The following is a 9110-nucleotide window of genomic DNA, read 5'->3' as shown; positions in this document are numbered from 1 at the left end:
TAGTTTTCTTTATTGGTTTTGAGTGTTTATCTTAAAACTCAAGTTTCTTGGTTCTTTGCTCTTGGTGTAAATTGAATACATTTGTGGAGTCGTTTAAATATATTGGATTTTAAATATATTGGATTTTAAACTGTTATACAATTTTTTTTCATCGATAGTCTGTAATTGGAATCATAACTCTTATTTATTCAAATTGTATTAATATGTAACGACCAAGTGTAACCTATATCATCGTTAAATCTTATCTTATAAAACCAATGGAACTTTAAAGTCGTTAAAATTCATGGCTCCCGCCGCATTGCGCGGGTAAACAACTAGTATATATATACATATATGTTATACATATATATATATATATATATAATTTTATAAATGTCTCCTCATAAAAACACAAGTAATTTAATGAAGTTTTTGAAAATAAACTTTTCACAATTAAAAAAAAACATTATATTTGTTCTTACTAATATACATTTTTTTGATAACCATAAAACATAAGTCGATATGATTATCATTATAAACCTCAAATTGCGCAAGGACCTCAATTCTCATTTGGAGGTCGAACCAAGGACCTATGAAAGTAGGGGCTAGCCCGCCCCCATGAGCAACGCAAAAGTGTCCTAAGGGAGGAGTTTAGAGGCCTTATAATAGCACGAACTTATTTTTCTTTCTGGGTCATGCGAAGGGGGCCACTCCAAGATCGTACTGTTCCTCTACAAAGACAACAGACGCTCTCAACGGCTAGGCGCCACTCTCTTTCTGAGTTATTCCAGCTTCTTCATGATTTCGTGCCGCGRTGAACAAACAAAACAAAAAGAGGGCCATCTCAGCGGAAGGAGAAGGACCTGCAACGACGAAGACTACTGACACTATTCATTTAGAACATGCAACCAATCATAACCATTTATCCTACTAGAAGGATACTTGCGTAATGCAGTGTGATACATCTCGTTTTTAATGTTTTCTTTTGTCTCAATCGATTTTATAATACATTTTTATGTGGTTTTGGGAAAACGATAATGCTTTTATTTTTGAATAAAATATAAATATGAAGATATCATAAAAACTTAAAAAAAATATATTGATATTTGTATCAAACTCACTACTTCAATATCTCCCTTTTTTGGTAGTTTTTTTAATTCATTTTTTATTATAATTTAATTAGGTTTAATAACGAAGTTCTTTATTTTGATTTAATAATATATATTTTAAAAAAAATAATTAAGTGTTTTGTTAGAACTCAATAATTATACTAATTAGAATCTAAATTTTTTATTTTAAAATGAGATGTTTATCCTCTATTTGATTATATTTATCTGCAGTTAGTTACACGAATTCAAACATGAATCTTTAATAAATTATACTTACATACAATTTACTTGTAATCTTAAATTTGAACTATATGAATCAATAAACAACATTTCATACATAAAATATGTTTTAAAAGTTTTTATCAGATGTTTTATAATATATTATATATCACTTTAATCAATAGATGAAAATTAGAAAAAAGTTTATAATTTAATAAAAAGAAAATTACATAAAATGAAATTCAATGCGTCTCAACCTCCTTTCAATATGAAAATTTCTTTTTATCTTTTAATTAAAAAAATCTATCTTGTAGTGTTAAACCAAATTCTCTGTAAAATAATATATATTTTAATAAAAAGAAAATTACATAAAATGAAATTCAATGCGTCTCAACCTCCTTTCAATATGAAAATTTCTTTTTATCTTTTAATTAAAAAAATCTATCTTGTAGTGTTAAACCAAATTCTCTGTAAAATAATATATATTTTAATAAAAAGAAAATTACATAAAAAAAAGAATTTTATTCTTTTTGATTTAGCATTAATAGATAAGAGTTTTTTGGTTTTCACTGGTTTCTCACATGAGATATTATATTTGTGTAATATCTCATTATAAATATTAATGTACTTTCACGAGTATACGAATATGATATTTATCATGAATATATATTTTTATTATAATATTAATCATTAATATTTGTATATGTTTATGTGTATGTGTATACAACAACTCTACTGTATTCATATATCATAACGATATTCGTCATTATAATACATTTTCATTGTAATATTTATCATCAATATAYATATTATCATCATGAGTAGGTTATGGTTTAACACACACAATCACACATTAAATCAATTGATGAGTTCTCAATAGGTCTTAATGGGTTCTCGATGGAAAATGATGGTGGGGTAAATTATGGTTTAACACACAAAAACACACACTAAATCAAACAATGGGTTCTTGATACATCTCGATTGATCATATTGGGTTCTCAATGGATGATGAAGGTGGTGCTTGTCGTATTACACACACAAGTACACACTAAATCAATTGATGAGTTCTCAATCCGCCATAATTGATCTCGATGGGTACAAAATAGAAGAWAAAGGTRKTGTGWTATAGTTTTACACAGGAAAATATATATTAAGTCACTGGATGGGTTCTTGATTGGTCCGCTCGTCCTTGATGGGTTTTCGATCGATCTTGATGATTATTGATCAATCTCGATATATTCTTAAATGGTCTCGATAGGTTTTCGAACAGGTCTCAATTGGTCTGGATAGAAGATAAAGGTGGTGGGTCGTGATGGTTTTACACAAGCAAAAACACTTTAAAATGACAATGTGTTGCATTTTGTAAGAGATGAACAATTACACACAAATATACACTAAATCAAGAAAGATTGTGAATATTTGTAAGAGATGAATCAATGAAAGAAACAAGAAAAAGACATGGGACGGTGCATGTGGTTTAACATAGGAGATATCACGGGAGAATGTTTTTTACTTAATTATCCATTTAAGTTATCAAAAGTTAGCTTAACATCTTTTATACAACCAAAGTTTTTATATTTTTGGAACCAAACAAAATGGATTTGTTTGTCGTAATTTTGATTTTCGTTTTATTTTATTATAAATTCAAGTTCTAAAAATAGGGTAAAACTTGTTGTAATATCTTTTTGAATTATGCGTATATTTTATATAAATACAATATTTGTTAAGTAAAGTAAGTTTTATGACTATGTGGTTTTATGGAAACTTTGGTTATTTGTCTGAATTTTAGTAATTACAATTTTCGTCATTGTAGTTTTCAACTCATTATCTTGATGGCTCTATAATGTTGTTAAAAATGTCTACTAAGGGGCATTTCGATGTTTTTTCATTTTCTTTCTAACAAATACAAAATTATGTATACACACACATACATATATGAGAACTAATTAAGAACACCCTGAATTTGCGAAAATGCGAAAATGTTGTGAAGCATCATAAAAAGTATAACAATATGGATGTTAAAGTAAAGCAAATACAATTCTTATTTTTTTAATTTGTACAATATGTTTGGATTCATCTTTTTGTTATATTTAAAAAGGTTCATCAACATGCTTAAACCCCCACTACTCTATTGTTATCATAAAGGTTTTAATCACCATCTGTGAATGAACTTGCTTAAAATCTTTTAGTCGGTATGCAGTCTTATTTTGCAAGGACACAAAAGTTGAAGAAAATCAAGCAACAAGATGAGAATTTCAGAAAAAGCAATCTTCAACTATATATACTTTCTAATGTGACTTCATATGCCTTGATCGGGTTAACCTGGTTTAGTTTAAGAAAATTCACTGTCACAACTCTTACTGTTAGTGGTTTGAGTGTCTTCAATCGATTTTGGTGTAATTGTGATTCATATGAGCTCGATAAGGTAAGGTAAAGAATGTGAGTTAGAATGTGCGACATATTCACTAACATTGCCTTAGATTGCCATTATGCAGGGTCAGGGGACAACGCCCCTGGTGATAGTCTTGCTCTACGGACTTTAAAAAAAAAGTTTACTTAGTAATTCTAAGTTTTAGGGCGTTCTAAATGAATATCCATATGTTGGAATCCTTCTTGAAAATGTTCCTAAACTTAAAAGAAATTTTTCCAAGTGGTTTTCCTAGCGTTTGGACTCAAAGCCTCTGTCCTTCTAATTTGAGGTTATGAGTCTTCACTCAGTCTAATTCATGGTCTAAAGCCTCTAGACCTTTTGTGCAAATCTTTTGAACATTAAGTGCTTACTAAGGATGGTGATCAAAGCCTATGATCATGGTTTCGCCTCTTGGTATGGTGCTTCTGACTCAGAACCTCTGAGTTAGTTGTAACTGTTGCTAAATCTTATCTGTTCAAATCGTTCGTAATCGTCGATCTCTCTTATAGATATACAAATTGATTGATCTTATGAATATATATATATATATATACATTCGAGTTTGTGCCTTAAGTTGTATATCAAAATGTCCAGTACTAATTTTGTGTTAACCTAAGGCAATCTAAAGGTAAAATATAATATTTGGAAAGTGATTCTGTCCAAGAACTTATCCAAGTTTATACAACCACAAAATCCATATTCCCCAACATTCAAACACTATATTTTTTGTCGTTGGCATGGAATCAGGAGTAGAATATTTCCATGATATTGCACAAACTCGGAAAGTTGGAGAAATTCCAAGGGAATGACTTTCGCAGATGGAAGAAGAAGACGTACTTCTTGCTTATGACATTGAAGGTGGTCTACGAGTTGACAATGAAGGTTGATTTTTATCGCATGTGTGTGATGTGATGAAATTGGGATGAGAATTGAGGTGCTAGTTATCGCATCCTTGAGGTGTGACATGTTGAGTTTATCGCACTAGTATGGTGCGAGAAGTTACTGTTATCGCATGTATATGGTGCAACTAATGTGTTTATCGCATCTATTGGATGCGATAAGTTGCGGTGATCGCATTCTTGCGATGCGACAAGTTGAGGTGATCGCATCTTTGAGGTGCGATAATAGAGTTATCACATGTGTGTGATGCGACAAATTTGGGTTATCACATCAATGAAGTGCGATAAGATTGGTGTATTATATATTTGATGTGTCAAATTGGTATATTTTTTGTTCAATGCGACAAGTTTGATACTATAATGGGTTTGATGCAATAAGATGAAGTTGTCTCATCTATTTGATACGACAAAGAGGTTTGTTTATCCAAAAAAAAGTTTATTTGTTATTGATACAAATATGTGGTCTTCAAAAAGTGTTTTGGTGATTTTCACTCTATAATAGTAATCAAAAGGGATTTATTACTAGACCTCATTATCTAACCCTTATTTTGTGTTTTAAAATATGCATTACAGGTCGGGCAAAATCGGATGATAAGGGAAAGGGGAAAATGTGAATATATAATGATTGCTTTATATATGTGGATTTTTGAAGATGTTATATTACTTGTACTTGAGAACTTGTTATGTTTACAAGTCTTTTACTGGGTATATATGGAAAAAATTTGTAGCAACTTTTGTAATATAGAAAGTTGTACATTTGGGACCAGTGTGTAATTATTTAAATTTCATGTTATATGAAATACATGGGCTATATGCAAATGTGAAAGAGTGTTAATAGTTTGGTATCAGAGCCCGAGTTTAAGAGATTTAGGTATTTAGTATGATGCCTACACTTCAACTGTATTATCTACATATTAAGGGTCTCTGACAATTGTAGAACCTTTGGAATAAATATGATGGGTTAAAAGAACAATATATAAGGTAAATTGAAATTACAACTGGCTAATGTAATCATGGGTTTACAGGTACATATTTATGCTTGGATACCTTATTATATTTTGGGAATGTGATTATGTGAATATTTAGTTTTGCAAATTGTCAGATGGCAAGTAACTTCACAAGGTTTGAAAGGATTGCTCTTATAAGCCCGGACAAAAGAGAAAGTTCACCAGAAAATGTTCAAGAGAATGTACTTGTTAATCAAGGTAAAGGGAGAGGCAGGGGAAGGGGCAGAGAAAGAGGGCGATGTAAAACCCATTTTTTTATTAAATATATAAATAGTATTACATGGGCCTTTAAATATTTTTTTTTATTAAAATTAATTGAAATGTAAAATATTTACGTAATTAATTAAAGATTATAAAGTAGAAATCTTAATTAAATAAATAATAAAAAGAAAGACAAAAATGAAAATAAAATATAATTTGTTTTCTTTTATTTTTTGGACSAAAAATGTGATATATCACGTCAGGAGGGGTTTTAGTTGTATATATCAGAAAGTTCAGGAGATAAAATGTTATCTTTTTCGAAGTTGAGGGACCTGTTTTGCCAAAMGTACAAAACTGTTTGAGAAAACGACCCATCAGCCTAAAACTCGCGATTTGTCCGATTTCTTCAACTAATAAGCCAAAACTCTTGGCATATAAATTGTAGAGCTCTGGCTTAGGAACGTTTTGGTTCAAATATCTCGAAAAATAGTTGAGTTTTGAGAGAGAAATCGGAGTTTGAAGTTCGGGATCGAAAATCTCGGTTTTTCACCGATTTTGGGTGAGATTTTTAACCAAATCTCTTGATTTTTATGTGTATAGCTTCGTTTTTAAGTAATCTATCAAATCCCAGTAGCCTCATGTCTCATATTTGTGTTTTCGTTGTTCGATTTTTATGTTTTTAAGTTGTTAAGTTTTAGTTTTAAAAACAAACTTTAAATGAGTAAATGGAACTCATTTCTTGATGAAAGTTCGTGTTCTTTATGTCAAAGTGTTGGTAAAAATATTACCAAGAGTTTGGMGCAAAAAGAATGAAGAAAAACGGTCAAGAAACGAGCCATTTTCAAGCTCAAATACCTTAAAAACGCACAGCAATGCTGCAGCTTTCGTCGTATGCTGTTTTCGTTTGTTTCCCTTAAAAATTAGCTGGAAAACGTTGAGGCCGGGTTTCGAACCYGCGACCTCACACACATGACTCATGCACCTTAACCAACAGGCTATGTATAAGGCTTGTTGTTTTTGTGTGTTCATAATTTTAATATATTGTCTACATTTGAGKTTTAGAAATTAGCATTKAACAACTGCATTTTCAGAATTTTAATTTTCTCTATATAAATTTTACGAGACTTTCATTAAGTTTGTTTATATTTTGTAAAATGCAAACCTTGACCCCATTGCGATTATTTATCTCGTTTAGTTACCAAAACGACCTTATATTTGGAAATCGGTATTTTTGCAATACTTTACGTATTTGCTTTATAAAATTAYCGAAATGACCCAAGGTCTTGGGAATATGTATCTAAGTGTTATTTTAAATCTAATCCCTATGAAATTACCAAAATGACCCTACAACGTGGAAATCGGTATTTTAGCGATACTTTACGTGTTTGCTTTATAAAATTACCGAAATGACCCTATATCTTGGGAATTGGTATCTATGCTTTATTTTKATTGTTATCCTTATGAAATTACCAAAATGACCTCACAATTAGGGAATCGGTATTTTAACAATACTTTGAGTATTGCTTAGTAGAATTACCAAAATGCCCCTATGCTTGGGATTGGACTTTTAAACATCGTTTTAATATTTGACTTCTGAAATATACCAAGAATGTTCTAAATTAGGGAATTTGGTTAAAGCTATACCTTTGGTATTCGGCTTTTTATGATTTACCAAAATGCCCTAGACTTGGAAAATTGGTATTCTAAACATTATTTCGAGTATTAATTATGTTGAACTTTAAAGTTATGGAACGACCGTTATCAATATGTGTGTGACATATTGTCACCTTTAATTACTTGCAAATTTTAAACGAGACGTTTTGGTCGCAAAACATTATTTACGTTGCGAACTATTTAGTTTAGTTATTTTGGTAGAATAATTATTATTCAATAAAATGTGAAGTATATTGCTTATTTTTATAAAATGTACGAGCAATAATTAATATATAACGACGTCACATTATTAGTAATATTTTAAGAAAATATTGGAGTGAAACATGAGATATGATGTTATCGGGGGTTGATCAATAAAAGGAAAAATCGTGTTAAGATTGTTAARGAATGGTAATCAATTTAACTACGATTATTTAAGATGCTTAGGAATGGTAAAAATTATCATGTAGGTTGCCGTTTTTGAGAGAAAGACCTATCGAACGTTAACGATTCAAGGTGAGTACATTATGCGATTTTTATGGGATATATACATGATTATTACAAAAGTATTTTATCTATGATATTTGCTTGATGTGTTTATATGCATATGATGATAACTTGATTATATTGATGTGCATGATATTTAAGTATATGCATGATATGAAAGATGATGTTGATGAGAAAGATTATGATGACTTGATATTATCGATATGATATTCAAGTATGTGTATATTGTGAAAAATGATAATGATGCATATGTGATTTATGTTGTCACTTGCATGAGATGTATGTTGCATGTCACGATGAGATTTGCATTAATGAGTGAATATTGGAAATAAATGATATGCAACTATTATGATACGGCAAGATTTGTCCACCGTACGGGGTGGGTTGGACATGAAAGGAGGGGTTGCAATTCCGAGGTCTTGGAGTCCTCGTCCATAGAATACGCCACATACGCAAAGAAAAGTGACGAGCCGAGGCCTCACTTGCAAGATAATAATTAAAATACGCTAAAACACTGTTTTGTGTGTGCATGTGATCATGAAACCATATTGTATTCACTAAGCTTTTTGCTTATACTATACATGTTTATATCTCAGGTGTCATTTGTCAGTAGACGAGTGAACGAAGAAAGACGGGACTATGTTTTGAATCATGCTTGATTAGATATTTTAATTAGCATTGATTACGTTAAAGTATTTTACGCTTCCGCAATTATGTAACGAATTATGTTAAACATATTATGTGTGTTTGAAATTTTAAGTTCGTATTTTTGATTAAGACATAAGTTATTAAGAATGACGTCACGACACTCGAAAGGAAAAAAAAACCGGGGCGTGACAGGCGAAGTAGTCATCCTGAGGTTTGAGGAACCAATTCAACATCCTGAGTACGTTACTCAAGATATGCTCGCAGAAGAAATGCGTAAGTTACGAAATACCTTGACCTCTATTTTGGGAATACATGCCAGAGTAGAAACTAGTTGAGTGGAAATTAATCCTCAAGTTCAAACTTCAAATGAGAAAAGGGGTGATAATAAGATGTTTTTGACGTGTAAACTCCCAACTTTTCCTAGAAAAAGAGGCCCAATAAAGGCTGTGTTGGCTAAAAAAATTGAATCAGTTTTTAA

The 9110-nt window shown here is 30.7% G+C and overlaps 1 long non-coding RNA gene across 1 annotated transcript; it reads left to right on the top strand.

The window, feature by feature from the left end:
* The first annotated feature begins 6325 nt into the window (after nucleotides 1-6325).
* On the top strand, nucleotides 6326-8602 carry LOC112500159. The gene is made up of 3 exons (XR_003067336.1): nucleotides 6326-6383; nucleotides 7948-7993; nucleotides 8581-8602. It is a non-coding gene; the product is annotated as an uncharacterized LOC112500159 (long non-coding RNA).
* Nucleotides 8603-9110: the final 508 nt, after the last annotated feature.

This window comes from Cynara cardunculus, assembly GCF_001531365.2.
Source record: "Cynara cardunculus var. scolymus isolate 2C chromosome LG 17, CcrdV1, whole genome shotgun sequence".
In the NCBI taxonomy this organism is placed as follows: Eukaryota; Viridiplantae; Streptophyta; class Magnoliopsida; order Asterales; family Asteraceae; genus Cynara; species Cynara cardunculus.
The sequence above is the reverse complement of the archived record's forward strand: the minus strand, read 5'-3'. Positions and strand labels throughout refer to the sequence as shown.